The 19,023-nt window shown below is 35.2% G+C and overlaps 1 pseudogene; it reads left to right on the forward strand.

The window, feature by feature from the left end:
• The first annotated feature begins 3,771 nt into the window (after window positions 1–3,771).
• LOC138941942 (uncharacterized) lies at window positions 3,772–4,373 on the forward strand (annotated as a pseudogene).
• Window positions 4,374–19,023: the final 14,650 nt, after the last annotated feature.

The raw sequence follows: 19,023 nt of genomic DNA on the forward strand, positions 1-19,023 counted from the left end.
TATAAATAACAATTCTTAATGGTAACATTTTCATGACATTTATAAGAAGTTAGATTGTAGTATTCTCTAAGATGTCATTTATATGATGTCATTTTTTCTTCTACAATCGACGCATTAGAGGACTTATTAACATCATTATGTTATCATTTAGATTGGATGTCCAATTCTTAAACCTGAGTACTTTAAGAATTCTTTTTGATTACTTATTGCTCACTGGGAAGCTTCGACCTGATAAGTGCGAGTTCCTCAGAAAAGAAGTAATATATTTAGGGCACATAGTAACCAAAAACGGAATCATGCCTGATCCTTCTAAATTAAAAGCAGTACGAGAATTCCCAACACCGACCAAGGTAAAAAAAATACAATCCTTTATAGGTTTAGTGGGATATTATCGAAAATTTATAGAAAATTTCTCTAAAATTGCCATTCTCTAAAACCTCTTACGAAATTAACGAAAAAAGGAGAAAAATTCGAATTGATCGGAGAACAACAAAATGCATTTGAGACTTTAAAAAATAAATTAATTACCGCCCCAGTGCTAAAATATCCTGATTTCAGTCAAGAATTTCTTTTAACGACGGACGCATCAGATTACGCTATCGGAGCTATATTGTCTGAAGGAGAAGTAGGCCAAGACCGGCCGATTGCTTACGCCAGCAGATTAATATCGCAAGCAGAACATAATTATAATACTACCGAAAAAGAGTCATTAGTCATAGTATGGGCAGTAAAATATTATAGACCTTATTTATACGGTACTAAATTTAAAATAATAACGGATCATAAGCCATTGGTATGGTTATTCAATGTAGCCGATCCAAGATCACGTCTAATAAGATGAAGATTAAAACTGGAAGAATATGATTACGAAATCATACACCGATCCGGAAAAACAAATACTAATGCCGACGCGTTAAGCCGCAACGTAGTTCTCAACCTAAAGGAAGAAAAGGAAGAAAATTATAACGAAAAGAGAAACTATAGCGAAGAAGATAAAGCGCGCATATTGTACGAATATCACGATGCACCCTTAGACGGACACCAAGGAATTGAATGAACAATAAATAGGATTAGAATGAAACATAACTGGTCCGGATTAACTAAATACGTTGAAAATTATATCGCTAAATGCGAATATTGTATAAAAAATAAATTAAAGCGAAAATCTAAAGCACCCTTAGTAATAACTGATACAGCTAGCCGACCTTTCGAAAAATGTGCGCTAGATATTGTAGGACCATTAACCGTAACAGACAACGGAAATAAATATGTTCTAACCTTCCAACATAATCTTACGAAATTCAGTAAGGCAGTTCCCTTACCTAATCAAGAAGCCGCCACCGTAGCAAAAGAATTCGTAGTTAAAATAATATTTGAACACGGAATCCCTGACGAAGTGCTAACAGATCAAGGCACGAACTTTTTAAGCAATATGTTCAAAAACATGTGCAAACTATTAAAAATAGAAAAAATACAGACGACCGCATACCATCCAGAAAGTAATGATGCGCTAGAACGCTCACATCGTACACTAGCTGAGTACTTACGACATTATATAAATGCCGACCATACAGACTGGGATGAGTGGATACCTTATGCCATGTTTACGTACAACACTACCCCTCATACGGCAACAGGATTTACTCCTTTCGAACTAGTATACGGACATCAAGCAATCTTACCAACAACGCTAACAACGCCGCCGAAACCTACGTATACTTACGATAACTATGCCCAGGAATTAAAAGAAAGAATACGAGCGACAAATCAAATCGCTAAAGAGCACATAAGAGAGAAGAAAATTAAAATAAAAGAGCAATACGACAAAAAGGCAAAACAAACCACTTCAAAGGTAGGAGACAAAGTATTGCTACACGAAGAAACAGTTCGGAGAGGACGCTCAAAGAAACTCGACTCTCTATGGATTGGACCATACATAGTTACTGATAAAATTTCTGATGTTAATTATAAAATCAAAGTAGGGAGAAAAATAATATGCACCCATATATGTAAATCGCTTAAAAGCTTTCATAGAACATTAAAAGAAGAAAAATGGTAACAAACAAGCATCTATTTTTCCAGAGCGCTAATGACATGGAAGGCCCAAGATATAGCAGCAAAATCAAGCCTAGAAGCCGGAAATAAAATAGAACAATTTAAGCAAGAACCAGGAATATATTTTGAAAAAATCGGTGATCTACATCAAGTAGAATCAAGCTGGAAGTTAGTAATAAACATTGATATGGGAGCCTTAAATAAAAGATTCCATGATTTACAAAATTACATCGATCATGCACTCTTTCTAGGCAACCTACAAAATAAAGCGCAAGAAAACTGCCAAACTTTAAAAGGAGTAATCGAAGCAGATAATGAGAAATTGGCGCAACTCCTGAGACGCGTAAACACTATATATAAAACGCCAACAGATAAGCGCAGAGGCCTCATCAATGGAATTGGATCTTTAGCGAAAACACTCTTTGGAACAATGGATGCCAACGACGAAAAAATCATCAAAGAACAATTAACCCTCTTAAAAAACCAAGAGCAAACGCTACATCATGCAATGAAAAATCTCGTTAAAATATTATACGCCACTATTGCTCACATTGATAATTTAGAAAAAGTAACACAATATAATGAACAATTTCTACTCAATTTCACTTCCAAAATACAAAAACAATTAACAAGTCAGATTCAACGCGAAGAAATACATGAACACTTTTACATAATTAACACGATCATAACGGATTTAATGAGAGACACTGAGGATATAATACAACATCTAATGGCAATAAAGGACGGAAAAGTATATCCTAGATTAATCCCATTAGAACAAGTTATAGATAACCTCAAGGAAGCTACCTCACAAATACTACAAGGACTACATTTTCCCTTCGGTATCTTCGAAAACAATTTGCTAACGATTGAAAAATTCATAACGATTAGCGCTTACTACGACACACCCTATATACATACTATTATATGCTTTCCACTAATCTCATCCTAAATACAATATAGTAAAGGCAATACCTCTACCTATATACAGTCAAGGAAATTTATTCACTTTCGTAGAAATAAACCAACCCATTATAGCTATCGACAGCGAAAATCAAAAATATTTAACAACAATATAGAATAATTTAGATAAATGTATCGAAATAAGTAATCATTATATATGCGAACAGAATAGACCCATATATCATATTAACGACGATTCACTATGCGAAATCCAAGCGTATTTACAAGTCACAGCGGACAAAAGATTTTGTAATACGAGATACATTCATTCTAACCATACTATATAGATTGCGCTGACTAACCAACACTCGTGGTTGTACTCTACGCTCACCGAACAATCTATAACTATAAGCTGCGAAAACCAAGAAGAAAATAGAATAAAAATTTCTAGAACAGGGCGAATTGCACTAATGAATAACTGCAAATTAATAACGGCTGATATGATAATAAAAACTTCGGGAGTAATAGATACTACCTATCTTTCAACATATTTGCTGGAATATAATATATCAAACTTAAAATTTGACCTAACTAACACGCCAACAAAACCTAATGGAGTAAAAATAAAGAAAATAATACAAAATCCGAACGAATTAATGGATTTAAGCACTAGACTGCAGGAGATAACAAAAGAATTAGATAAAACTAACAATTATCCATTCTTACAAAAGCAAGTTATATACCCAATATCAGGCAGCTTTGCAATACTTATAATAAGTATCATAGTAATAGTATTAGGGGGACCGGAAAGTAATGTCGTTTCTGCGCATGTCAATATTCGTTTGTCATTTATCAGCTCATTGTGTACTTCAAAGTCGTGCCAAAGACATTTTAAGGTTAGAGTGACTTGTTTACTCGTAAATAACTAAATCTTAAATTTTTTTTTGCAATTTATAGTGAAATGGCCAGCCAAATACCAGAAGAGGTACATATCCGGCATTGTATGCTTTTTGAGTTTCACACGGGTAGTAACGCAACAGTTGCTACCAAAAACATTTGCGATGTTTATCCAAGTGCATTAGACGTTTGTAAATGCCAAAGGTGGTTTTCTAAGTTCAAATCCGGTAATTTTGATGTTTTCGACTCGTATCGGTCAGGAAGACCAACAACTTTAGACAATGACATGTTAAGAGCGGAAGTGGAAGCAAATCCGTGTCAGACAATCGAGGAACTGTCAAACACTCTTAACCAACCTTGGTCGACCATTTAAGAACATTTGCAACAGATTGGTAAAGTAAGCAGAGCAGGTGTTTGGGTCCCGCATAATCTGTCCGAAGAAAACAAAGCTAACCGATCCACCACATGCAACTTATTGCTTCAGCGGTACAATACAGAAGCGTTTTTTGATTGCTTGATCACTGGAGATGAAAAATGGGTCCTCTATGATAATCCAAAACGCAAAAGGCAGTGGCTCTCTCCGAATGAATCGCCACGAAGTACAGCTAAGCCAGGTTTACACCCCAAAAAGGCGCTTTTGTGTGTTTGGTGGAGTATTCGCGGGGTCGTTCATTTTGAAGTGCTGAAACCTGGACAAACTGTGAATGCAGATCTTTACTGTGAACAATTGGACCGAGTAAATCAATCTTTAATTGAAAAGTGCCCAGCGATTGTCAACAGAAAAGGCGTTATTTTGCAACACAATAATGCAAGACCGCACTGCGCAAGACGAACCCTGGAAAAATTTAATGAATTGGGGTGGGAGGTATTGCCTCACCCACCATACTCGCCCGATATTGCGCCATCGGATTTCCATTTATTCCGATCGCTACAACATTTTCTAAGTGGCAAAAAATTTGAAAATTTGGATGATGTCCAAAATGTCATCTCCAGATATTTTGCTCAAAAACCAATTGATTTTTATCGATCCGGCATTGAAAATTTGCACACTAGATGGCAAAAGGTTGTTGATAACGAGGTTGATTACATCATTAATTAAAAATAAAAACTTGTTAAAAATTTATCTGTTTGAATTTAATGTAAAAAAACGACATTACTTTCCGGTCCCCCTAATATTATGGCGAGCCCACAAAAATTGTAAACGTACACCACGCATAGAATAAGAAAGAATTGTAAACGGAGTCTCACATACAGTCTCAAATAGAAAACGTCACTACCCTTCCGTTTTCTCCTCCAAAGGGGGAGGGATGTCGTAACCCAAAATCGAATAACGTAATTACGATCTATAAAAGTAAAAAAGGAGCAGAGCGCAAATTCAGCACTTTGTAAGCTGTTGCGCGCGCTCCCAAAACCGCGATTAAATGCAAGATATGCAATTCGTTGCAATATGCAATTAAGACATCGCGACCTAATACCGAAAAACCACCTACTTTCGGACCATAAAAAGAGAGATAACGAGTACCTCGAGACCGTATTCCGAAACTATTGTAAATGGTGACGCGTGAAACTTGAAGAAACTGTGAGATTCTGCAAGCGCCGACACTGTTACATCGCCGAAACATCACCGAACCGAACTCTACGATACGTAAGCTGTACAAATAAATCTCTTTGCACGGAATCTTTGCCTTTGTTTCTCAACACTCGGAGTCCCTACTCCTAAGACGAGCCGAACCCTTGGATCATCCCCAAAATTCCCGTTGTACCCGGAGAGGCACAACAACACAAATACATAAAATAAACACAAATCGATAAAATAACATAATGCAGAATACTTCAATTTCAATTATAAACTGCAACAAACTTCATAATTTTATTTATTCTTTGTTGGTTTTAACAATAATATTAAATGCAACTAGTAACTTTGTTGAAATAAGAAGATTTATTATAAAAGGATTATATTATATTTGTATTGTTATGACTCCGGAGACTTACTGATTTTGATGTAGTTGATAATGACACTCTTGTAGTTGGAATATATATATATATATATATATATATATGTGTGTGTGTGAATATTTTTTATATATGCATATACACACATATATGCATATATGTATATATTTTTTATAAATATGCGCAATTTGCTCTACTATTCTTTCATTTTCTTATTTTCTCCTTTTAATTAAGATAATTACAGTTACAGGAAGTGCTCAAAATGACTACCTCTAACTTGAATACAAGCTTCAACGCGTCTCATCACAGATTGTCTGACTTTTTTAAAAATTACGGGTATTGCATGAATTTCTCGGCAACCATCTTCAACACGTTGACGAAGTATATCGATGTTGTCAATGGGTGTTTTGTAAACAATGTATTTTAGATGCCCCCAGAAGTAATAATCGAGTGGATTCAGGTCTGGGTAGCGAGCTGGCCAGGCAATAGGACCAGTACGGTCTATTCATCGATATCCAAGTATGCTATCTTAACTCTATTGGAAAATAAAACAAACTATAATTTGAAAACAAGATCATGTCGGACATATGTTTATATGAACTTTTTCTCTTATTTTTGTGTCCTGAATCCCACATTGCAATACTTCCCACTTTTTAGGATACAGGGTGTAACGGAGCACCCGTATCAGCAGTTTTTTTAAGAAACAACGCATTTTCGTGAAAAATGTTTCATGCAGAAGTTGTAGAGCTCTAAGTGGCGCATTATATAATAATATTAGTATGACCTTGAATAGCAAGGTCATATAAAAATAATTTGAATTTTTTAAATGGAACCCCTATTTTTCATTACATATTCTTATAGCTTTCCAAAACACTATAATAAAGTATTTTTTCATTAAGTACTTCAGTGCTGGGATTTACTTGCACATTTTGGCCCGATTTTGTGACTCACGTCTATTGCCCCCCACTCATCGCTCGTGCGTTAGCAACGAGTCGCCAGATACGTGTAACTAAGGAACGCGACGCTTTGTCTCAGGAGCGTCCGTATATAAGAATGCCCAAATATGATAATAAGACAATACTTTTCTATAATTAAAAGTTTTTCTTCAATATTTTATATCAATGAATTATAAAATATTGAAGAAAAACTTTTATCTCTAAGAATTTTCGCGCTGTATTTTAAGTCTGTGGGGTCAGACTTCAGAGATACCCTGTACCATATATTATACGTCTATGGATAGAAAGCAGAAATGCAACAAGAATAACAGATGCTCAATTTTTATGAATTTTATGGTTATATATGCATTAAACATCCCTCTCTAAAAAAAGCATGTTATTGACACTGTTGCCTCTTTTCCGCGATGCTGCTTAGTCCTCTCGCTGTGTTTACTTCACTGAGTAGCTGTCATAGTGGAGATCGTGAATTTTGATAGTATTGCGTATTTATTATACGATACGTGCATATAATTCATTTATATAAAAACCTTACAGAACTGGTCTATCGAGCGGTTCGATAACTATGCGTATCGCGTATAATGTTGTAAGCGTATCGTAACACTATTATAATTTTATTGTTGCGTTTCACATGTATTACTACGCCTTATGATATTTCTTTACGAATCTTTATTTTTAATAGGCGCAATTTTTTGATATCATTATTTCCGAGGAATTTTATAAATACATTTACATAACAGTTTATGGCACGTATACGTGTGTGTGCACCTGGCTGGATACGTATGCGTAATATATACCAATAATATAATATATAGCAACATTTTATACTCATTTTATACCTAATCGATTTTTTTCGCAATTAATCTCGTATATGCTCAGTCATATTGTTTAGATATAAAGATAAAATCAAATAATTATTTGATGGAAAAGAGTAAAACAGAGGGTATATAAATAAATAATATATAATCACACATCACAAAAACAGTATACATCTAATGCTCTGGTGTGTACGATTCTAAAAAAAGAAAGAAAAGAAAAGAAAGAGAGAGAGAAAATAGAAAAGGGAGAAAGAGGGAGAAAAAGAGACGAATAGAGAAAAGTATGTATATAAATAAATAAATATATAAATAATATAATTGTATATGTTAAATGTAGATGTATGCGCAAGTGTTTAATGTGAAAGACTATGCAATCAAAAATAATGCAGTAATATTTATATTGACAACACATAATATTTATATTTATAATATTATATTATATAACATAATATAATGTTATATTAAATCAAACGTTTCGGCCCACTTCGGGTCCTTATCAATAAAAATAATTAAAATTTTAACACATAAAGAGATCGTGAGGCGGAGTAATACATACAGAAAGCGATGATAGACTTATAATAGTGTTACGATACGCTTACAATATTATCGAGTGACAGATGATAATATGACTATAAGTTTTCGCATAGGTCAGACTCATCTCACAGATACTTAATTTTGCTTCCAGAAATGGTGGAGGCAGGCGCAAGCAATGGATAAAATGACCATATATCTGTATTACAAATAATCCGCTGATAAAGATCGTAATGTCGGATATAGCGAAGGATGTGTGTCCGGTGTAAGCGTATGATGAATAAAATAAAGAATGTTATCCATGTGAACTAAAATGTTTTTCCCCTATCTAAAAAAGGTTTATTATGTCGATACTAGAAAGTCTCGAAGTGTATTGTTGCCTCTTTTCCGCGATGCTGATTGTTTCTGTCATTGCGCTTACTTCGTGAGCGGCTGTCATTGCATATTTTGACAGTTATTTTGTGTGTATATCGTTAAAAATGTTTAATGAAAAAGAATAAATGGTGCGCGCAAAACGCGCATTGTGTTTTTCTAATATATTTAAATTATAGTAAAAAATTATATGCGGAAGTGAATATTGTATGATGAGAAATAATAATAGAATAACGGCTAACAAAATGAACAAATGTATGAAGACACGGATGTCTAATAGACTTTATAACTTATTGCTTTTTCTGTATCGACACTTCATGTATTATCAATAAATAAAATAATAGACAGTTAACGCTTAGTAAGAGTGCCAATTTTTATTTGATATTATTTTCTAGCAATCGTAACAATTTTATAAACCGACAACTATTTGTCATTATGATTTCTCTTTGATTATGACGATGATATTTATGCATTAAAAATAAAACTGGCCAAACAGGAAGGATTTCTTTGATGAAATATTCAAATCATTATTTATTGTAATTATGGCAATAATATGTTTTTATGGATTAAAAATAGAACTAGTCGAATGAGGAAAAATCTCTTTGACGAGATGACCAAGGTTAATACATGCAATTATTCATTGTAGTTACATGGCAATAATATATTTTTATGCATTAAAAATAGAACTAATCGTATAAGGAAAAATCTCTCTCTCTTTGACCAGATGTCCAAAGTTAATAAATATAATGATTCATTGTATTTATATGGCAATAATATATTTTTATGCATTAAAAATAAAATTAGCCAAACAAGGAAAAACCTTTTTGACGAGATAAAATTCAAAGTTAATAGATACAATAATTCATTATTGCTGCAATGAATAAATAGATGCACTTACGCAACCGCAAAACTTATAAAATGACATTGATGCAATATAGCATAATTTTATTTACAAGGCAAAGATAATAATTATATTCTTTTCACTTTCTACTCATTTATAAATTACAATATTTATAAAGCAAAGATGTATAATATGAATTTTTTTTTATTAGTTTATTTTAATAGTTTTTTTCTTTTACATAGAATAAATAAGAAAGATAATTTTTTCTCCAAAAGAAAAATTATTCTTTAAAAATCATTAAAATAAATGCTTTTAGAGCTTGAAAGAAGTGTGCTTGTGGTGTAACAATATATATAGAAACATACACGCGCACGCGTGTGCACATATATGTATACATACACACATACATATACAGAGTGAGTCATAAATATGTTTTAAAATTTCGTGATCATGCTTCCTGGATAAAAAGTATGAACAAACGTTCTTATGAACATTAGGAAAATGCTTCGTTATTGAAATAACGAACGGCCTAATGTTCATATAGGAACATTTGTTGTACTTTTTATCCAGGAACACGCTCATGAAGTTTTAAAACATATTTATGACTCACTTTGTATACATACGTACATACCCAGACATCTAATATATAAAACACGATACGGATGTTACGTCCAGTGGACTCCATTCCAGTGAACTCGATTCTTTTTTTTTCACGTAATATTAAACGCCTACGCTCTGGAATTCTTTGCACTTGACAAACATTAAATTAAGAAATATCTAGCAGGCAAAACTAATATTTTAAAATAAACGGTATCAGAACCTAAACCATGTGCGAGTTGTAAACATTCGAATACACAAGCCCACTAGAGAACTTGAGAAATTTAAACAGAAAATAAAACATACTCGAGCTATGAGAACACTTGAAATTTAAACCATGCGCAAAGACAAACAAACGAATCAAATAATATTTCAACTCTAAAGCCTTGCGCACAATAGAGAAAATATTAGGAATAGATATAAAATATTAAATATCAGGAGAAGCAATTTGGAATTATTTTACTTCAAACAAGGGAACGAAATGAAAATTATTTAAAAACAGTAAGGCAAAAAATTAAGCATTCACCAAAACCTTTACAGCAACTGGTAAATCGATTATACGAAGAAAATGTATTTCCCATAGAAAAAATATTACATAGAAACATATCCCATTATACATTATAATAATTCATTTCAAATATCTCGCTTGGAATATAGAGAATTTATCATTTCTTCGAAAAAACCTAATAATTGCTGCTTAATATCAAGTAACATAATTATTCTGGTAAATGAAATATTATTACAAAATGGAAACGTATATCTTTGTGGCAGTAAAATTACTAATACACAATCTCTTTTTTTTAAACCTTGTGATTCTAAACCGAATATAATGGATATATTAGATCAGCTGGGAAACTCCAAGTACTTTACAACACTGGATTTAGCATCCGGATATCACCAAATTCCGATGGAAGAAGGCGACAAATGCAAAACTGCTTTTTCCACACCTCACGGGCATTACGAATACAATAGAATGCCCTTCGGATTAAAAAATGCGGCAGCCACATTTCAAAGGCTAATGAATTCAATACTGATAGGCATACAAGGAATAAAATGCTTGGTATACTTAGATGACATCGTAATCTACGGAGCGAGCTTACAAGATCATAACAAGAGACTCATCGAAGTCCTACGAAGATTGCGAGAAAATAATCTTAAGCTACAGCCTGACAAATGCGAATTCCTACGAAAAGAAGTGACATATCTAAGTCATATAATTACGGAAAACGGAATATCGCCGGATCCATCTAAACTGGAAGCTGTGAGAAATTTCCCGACGCCTAGAAAAGTGAAAGATATCCAAGCTTTTATAGGATTAGCCGGATATTATAGAAAATTTATTGAAAATTTCTCAAAGATTGCGAAACCACTAACGAAACTAACGAAAAAGGAAAATAAATTCGAGTGAACTCAGGAACAACAACAAGCATTCGAAATGCTTAAAGAAAAATTAATGACGGCACCCTTACTAAAATATCCAGATTTCGAAAAGGAATTCATTGTAACAACCGATGCATCAGACTATGCAATCAGAGCGATATTATCGCAAGGAAAAATAAGCCAGGATCAACCAATAGCCTATGCCAGTCGAATACTAGCAAAAGCCGAACAAAACTACAATACGACTGAAAAGGAACTATTAGCAATAATATGGGCCGTTAAACATTTTCGACCGTACTTATACGGGACAAAATTTACGATAGTCACAGACCATAAATCGCTCGTATGGTTATTTAATGTAACCGACCCTGGATCTCGATTAATTAGATGGAGGCTAAAATTAGAAGAATACGATTACGAGATCATACACAAGGCCGGGACAGCGAACAGAAACGCTGACGCACTAAGTCGACACGTGGCGGATCTCAACAGCGTCGAGGAGGATGAGAGCCTCGACACGAAGATAACGCGGGAATACACGGAAGACGAGAAGCGACGCATTCTATACGAATATCACGATTCACCTGTGGGAGGGCATCAAGGAAAAGAACGCACGATTAATCGAATTCGCCTAGTGTACAATTGGCGAGGATTGACAAAAGATGTCGAAAACTATATAACAAAATGCGAATTTTGTCAAAAAACAAATTATCGCGAAAAATTAAGGCACCGCTAATAATAACGGACACTGCCGACAAACCTTTTGAAAAATGTACTTTAGATATCGTAGGTCCACTAACGATTACTAATAATAAAAATAAATATATTTTAACGTTCCAAGATAATCTAAAAAAATTTAGTAAAGCAATTCCGATACCGAACCAGAAAGCCGCGACAATCGCAAAAGAATCTTTGAACACGGTATCCCAGAAAAAATATTAACGGATCAAGGAACAAATTTTTTAAGTGAAATATTTAAAAACACATGTAAACTATTAAAAATCGAAAAGATTCAAACAACCGCGTATCATCCGGAAAGCAACGGAGCGCTAGAACGATCTCATCGAACGCTAGCCGAATACCTCCGACATTATATAAATGCCGATCAAACGGATCAAACGGATTGGGACGAATGGACGAATTCCCTACGCGATGTTCATGTATAATACAACACCGCACACTGCGACAGGGTTCACACCTTTCGAATTAATTTACGGGCACCGAGCAACATTACCGACGACATTGTCGCAACCGCCTAAGCCCACGTATACATACGATGATTACGCGCAAGAATTAAAAGAAAAATTATGCGCCGCACAGCAAGTTGCAAAGGAGCATCTAAGAAATGAAAAAATAAAAACCAAAGAAAACTATGATAAAAAGACGAATGAAATTAAATTTAAGGTAGGAGAAAAAGTCCTCTTGTACGACGAAACAGTTCGCCGAGGACGATCGAAAAAATTGGACTCCCTATGGACCGGACCCTACACAATAATCGAAAAGAATTCGGAAGTGAACTACACGATAAAAAGGGGAAGGAAAACCATACGCGTCCACATAAACCGACTGAAATCGTTCATCGAAAATTAAAAAAGCAGGAGAAAGAAGAAAAAGAAAAAAGAAAAACGCATGAATAAAATAAAAATAGAATAGATGATAAGGAAAACAAAAAACAAAAATTAAAGAAGTTCCTACCTTAATGTCCGTCACGACCACGTCCAGCACCGCGACCCAGATTCCACTCCTGCATAGCCTGAAGGAGGGCCTGACCACGACCCACAGGACGAGGCTCAGAGTTAAGGAAACGACCGCGACCCACAAAACGAGGCGCCGGATTCCAATGGGGAACTCAAGTCCGCGACCTCGATTGATATGGGGCGGCGACGCGTCCACAGGCACTTCCGGCACAAACGCAACGTCACGGTCGACCACCAAATCTGGAAGACCCAGTAAGTCGACCTCGCGAACAAGCGCGGGCGCCGAGAGTTGATCGCGAAAGGAACGAGCAAAATGATCCGACAAGTCTGGCACGTCCACTAAAGGATATTGACCCCTAACAGAAGCCTGAGCAGCGCTAAAGAACAGCTCGTAGCAGTTAGGAGCCATAACAAAAAAAAACAAAAAAACTTCTGCACAACACCAATCGTATATAACGCTCGTAAAAAACGACAGGACGACGTCAAAAGACAGACTGAATAAAAGAATGAATAAATAGCCTGGAGAGGGCTAGGTAAAACAAAAGTAGCTGCATATGCATCCAGAGAAAAAAGGAAGTGCACCGCATGATTCTAAGAAAATATTATAATATAATACAAAGCTTTCTATTACAGGAGTCTTATTGCATGGAGCACCTGCAAGAAAACCAAACCCGATATCTAAGGAGAAATAAAAGAATTTAAATATGGACCGGGTATCTATTTCCAAAAATTGGGCAAAATAAGCCAAATCGAATCCACATGGAAAATGGTGATAAAACTAGACATCGCCGCAATGGACCATCGACATGAACAATTGAAAAACTATATGGCACAGACGAGAGCTCTATGCTACGATAAACCATTGCAAATAAAAATGAAAGAAACTTACCACAACCTGCTACAAATAGCAGAAAAGGACAGAGAACAAGCAGAAAAACTGCTGAAACGTCTGAAAATCGCGTACCAAGTACCCAAGAAGACAAAACGAGGGCTAATCGACGGTCTAGGAACGATAGCCAAAACACTCTTCGGCACAACGCAGACGACGAAAAAATTATAAAAGAGCAATTAAATATCATGCAAAGAAATTAGCAAACGCTGCAACACGCGATGAACAATCAGATTAAAATATTAAACGCAACAATTGTACATGTGGATAATGTTGAGAAAATTCTGCAAGAAAATGAAGAACAATTTCTAAACATAACAGAGAAGATGCGACAAGCCTGGATACAAGCAGAAGCCGGCTATGGACAACAAGAAGATCTCGACGAACATTTTATAATATTAAATGCCATAATAAAAGACCTAACAAACGATCTTATGGACATTATCGCGCATCTGACTAACGCGAAAAGAGGAGTAATCGACATAAGATTACTACCCATAGAAAGCATCCTAGAGAACCTCAAGGAAACAGCATCACAAATACCGCAGGGAACACACTTCCCATTTCAAATATCCGCCGAAAATTGGAGAACAATCGAAAAGTTCTTAACAATTAGTGCCTATTACGATAATACAAATATATTTACGATTATAAAGATTCCGCTAATTACATACCCCGAGTATGAAATAATAAAGGCAATCCCACTACCTACGCACAAATATAACAATACATTTATATCAGTGCTGGGATTTACTTGCACATTTCGGCCCGATTCCGTGGCTCACGCCTATTGCCCCCCACTCACCGCGTTAGCAACGAGTCGCTAGATATGCGTAACTAAGGACCGCGACGTTTCGTCTCAGGAGCGTTTATATGTAAGAATGCCCAAATATAATAATAAGACAATACTTTTCTAAATACAGCGCGAAAATTCTTAGAATTAAAAGTTTTTCTTCAATATTTTATAATTCATTGATATAAAATATTGAAGAAAAACTTTTAATTATAGAAAAGTATTGTCTTATTATTATATTTGGGCATTCTTATATACGGACACTCCTGAGACAAAGCGTCGAATTCCTTAGTTACGCGTATCTGGCGACTCGTTGCTAACGCACGAGCGGTGAGCGGGGGGCAATAGGCGTGAGTCACGAAATCGGGCCAAAATGTGCAAGTAAATCCCAGCACTGATTTATATTTATAGAGGTAAATCAACCATTAATAGCGATAGTGTTGAGATATAATTATTTCTTATCTTTATGAAAGTCATGCATCAAACTCTGAATGTGAACTACCCTTAAGCACCTAGACCGTATACACTCTACCGAGGGAGTGCGCATATAGCGTTTTTATATAGTTCATGCTCGTAAGAACCAAAAAGTCGAAACACGTGCTAGTCTTCTTCTATTAAAACGATCTCGCTTATATCAAAGACGTGTGAAATTGCTTTAATTGCAAATTGCCGAAAGACAGACACTGCCAGGGTGTAGGTTGAAGCGAACGTGATAGAAAAGGTATCTAATCACAACGTGCAATAATAATTGTGAATGCTTCGATGCATGATATTTAGGTTATATATCTAGCCAGTAACATATATACCATTAGTTTTAGTTAAACATTAAAACCCATGTTACAGGCGCCTTTTCAAAATCATTCAAATATATATTCTGTTCAAATCAAGAAGAAGTTATTATTTGTATGAAACTCCAAATCCATAAAATCCTACAATAGATAGACGTAGATAGTCGAACATATTTTACGTCTGACGAAAACGATCTAAATAAATGCATGCGAAACAATGATCAATATGTTTGCGAACAGAATTATCCCGTACATCATTTAGACAAAGGAGCGCTATGCGAAGTACAAGCATATGTACAATTAGAAACATACACAAACAATTGTAATATTCGATACATACACACGAATACAACAATATGGATAGCGCTGAGTAATGCGAACTCATGGTTATACTCTACACGAGCAAACCAACCGATCGAAAAACGTGCAAAAACGACGCAACGCGAAAAATAGAAATAAAAGGAAGCGGATAAATCACATTAAAAGAAAAATGTAAACTAACAACACAAGACGTCATAATACGGACAAAAAAGCCCGCGATAATAACGATCGTACAGACAAAGCTACCAGACTACAATCTTACGATAACACACAACGAACGAAACAAAAAAACATTGGACAAAATTAGACCGATAAAAGTGCGAAAAATCATTAGAAACCCGACAGAATTAAGGGACCTAAGCGAAAGACTTGACGAAACAAACGAAGACTTAAATAACAACTATTTCCCTACTAACGGACACATTATATATCCCGTAGCTTCAAGTTGCACAGGAATAACAATAATAATAATAATTACCATAATAGCAATTATATACGCTAAGAAAAAATGTAAGACGGAAAAGAAAAAATTATCAGAAACTAACATAAATCCGATGTGCAAACCCAAAATAATTCAAGAGCACATCTACGGCACCGCAAGCGGATCGAATAGAACGGCTGAGATAGAAACCAACACCGCGATAACTAACACTGCGATGTTATATTAAAATAAAGTAAATATAAGAAACAATTGTAAAATGCGAAAAATGTATAGCGAAAAAATATGTAGACGAAAATTCACGTATAATTAATTTTCTTTTTCCAAAGGGGGAGGGATGTCGTAACCCGACCAATTTCTTAATATATTAAAGAATAAAACAATAAAGTGACACAGAAAAGTGTAAGAAAGAGCTGAGTAAAGCAAAGCATTAAAATTAGAAAAAAGATCAAGGAAAATTAGGAAAGAGTAAAGTAATAAAAGAATATTAATAAATTAAAAGTAAGATACGTGACTAAAGAGAAGGAAGTCACGGTCAAGTTCTTGGAAGCTGAGTAAGCAGCTGAAGAGACAGACTGACAAGCGGAGCACGAGACATGTTCCGATCAGGGACACCACACTCCTCCCCAGTCAATGACCTAATTAATTAAGAGATATAATAAGCGCGAGATGCACCTCGCGAGGCGACTCGCTGACTACTCGCTCGCTCAATATTATCGAAGTACCGTACGTATCGCGCCCGACTATTATAATCGCGAATAAGTGAAAGTGTATTAAATCTTGCAAAATATACTAAATTATACCTAACGTCCAGGAGTGTCTTATTTCGAGCGTGGATCCTTTGGGCGTACAAATCCCAAAAGACCTCTTCCTTAGCGGCTAGAGGCACAACACCAGCTATAACTATTCAGCATCCGGGCAAATAAAACCTGGACATTTTACTGTGGGATCCAACATGATATCCCAATCAATGACTAATTACTCACAATAAATGGGAACTTAAGTTAAGCATCGAGAACCTTCCTGACAAGCTATACCTGCGTTGTCCAGTGGATACTAATAACCAGAAAAAATAGGAAGAAGAAAGAAAAATATCCTATCTCTCTCGGAGCAATAAAATCTCCAACTGAAGATTTGAGACTACTGATGTTGGTCAGGTAAATATTATGACATATACAGTTTTTTTTCTTACGCCATAAATGGGCACATATAAGAAAAGATAGTTTTCTATTAAGATTCTTTAATCAACATATTAGATAAATGATCTAGAACGACAAAATTTTTGTTAATACAAGAAGAATTATTGTTATTATGAGGAAAGTTCTTGTTATTACGAGAAAATTTAAAAGAATAAGCAAAAAAAAAGAAAATTTATATATATTTTTGTAAAAGGAGAACGAAAGAAAAGAAGGCTTCTCTTTCCTCCTTAATAAATAAAATCAGCATGCATAAAAGTACATGCAATTTACGATACACTTTGTCGTAACCCGACCAATTTCTTAATATATTAAAGAATAAAACAATAAAGTGACACAGAAAAGTGTAAGAAAGAGCTGAGTAAAGCAAAGCATTACAATTAGAAAAGAGATCAAGGAAAATTAGGAAAGAGTAAAGTAATAAAAGAATATTAATAAAATAAAAGTAAGATACGTGACTAAAGAGAAGGAAGTCACGGTCAAGTTCTTGGAAGCTGAGTAAGCAGCTGAAGAGACAGACTGACAAGCGGAGCACGAGACATGCTCCGGTCAGGGACACCACACTCCTCCCCAATCAACGACCTAATTAATTAAGAGATATAATAAGCGCGAGATGCACCTCGCGAGAGAGACGACTCGCAGACTACTCGCTCGCTCAATATTATCGAAGTACCGTACGTATCGCGCCCGACTATTATAATCGCGAATAAGTGAAAGTGTATTAAATCTTGAAAAATATACTAAATTATACCTAACGTCCGGGAGTGTCTTATTTCGAGCGTGGATCCTAATCCTTTGGGCGTACAAATCCCAAAAGATCTCTCCCTTAGCGGCTAGAGGCACAACAACTTTAATAAATCGCGAAAGAAAGGAATCCATTTTCATTTCCCTTTTTTGCAAATGTTGGATTTTTCCCCAACATTTGTCTAAGGCTGGGGGTGTTACGTCCTGGCGACTCCAAGATTCCTTTCTTCCGCGACGTTGCGGTAACGATCGTCAGTTGGTGATAAGAACGAACCGTTTAGTAAACAAAGCATCTTGTGCCATACGTTTCTTTTAAACACTGTTATTTGTCAGTAACTACATCCACGAGTATCCGTGGGAAAGACGCAAGGAAATTGGTGATGGAAACCATGCCGGTCTCGAGATAAATAAAAAATAACAGCTACCCCTTGCAATAGAATTTCCGGCGGAAGAACAACGAGATAACAAGAACTTTTAACGAAATGTTTAATAAACTCAGCTGCATTAATACTGATAATAATTTTCTAACGGACAAGTAATAAACACAGCAGCATCAACGTTGACAAAAATAATTATAAGGAAGTAAGACCCTTTTCTAATTAGATCATGTGCGCGAGGTTCCCCCGGAAAGGCTAATGTTTAAGGAACTTTTGAACTAATATCGAACTTACCAACCGACGATCAGCACGGGTAAAAATACGAAAATAGGAGACACCTCCTGCCGAATGAGGACACTGGCACGATTCTAATTCGTTAAAATCTTGAAGAATCCCTACTTTTGCATAATTTCAATTCGTTAAAGTTTTGCAAGATCCCACTCTTAAAATTAGAAGACGTCCTTAAAAAAGGGTTATAT

The sequence above is a fragment of the Polyergus mexicanus genome, unplaced genomic scaffold (genome assembly GCF_030449975.1).
Source record: "Polyergus mexicanus isolate NDT 795.1 unplaced genomic scaffold, iyPolMexi1.0 SCAF_21, whole genome shotgun sequence".
NCBI lineage: Eukaryota > Metazoa > Arthropoda > Insecta > Hymenoptera > Formicidae > Polyergus > Polyergus mexicanus.